We start from the raw sequence: 219 nt of genomic DNA on the forward strand, positions 1-219 counted from the left end.
TGTGTACTGTTTTGCGTTTACAGTTCTCAAACGTGCGTCACTGGCATTATTATTATCTATTGTTATTTGAAACACGCTTCAGGGTCAGTAAGTTTACCCAAGGAAGCACTACCTAGGGAAGGAATGGGGTGATAGGTAGCGATAGATAGCAGAATGTTGACAGTATGAATAATGCGATTTTGCGTGCGTTGGATGTGTGATAGATGTTACGTAAGCACC

General features: G+C 41.6%; 1 protein-coding gene across 1 annotated transcript in view; it reads left to right on the plus strand.

The window, feature by feature from the left end:
* The window catches only part of LOC119586503 (myocyte-specific enhancer factor 2-like), a gene marked incomplete in the record, with an annotated part of 157,797 nt that overhangs the window by 64,449 nt on the left and 93,129 nt on the right, over positions 1–219 (plus strand).

This window comes from Penaeus monodon, chromosome 21 (genome assembly GCF_015228065.2).
Source record: "Penaeus monodon isolate SGIC_2016 chromosome 21, NSTDA_Pmon_1, whole genome shotgun sequence".
Lineage (NCBI taxonomy): Eukaryota > Metazoa > Arthropoda > Malacostraca > Decapoda > Penaeidae > Penaeus > Penaeus monodon.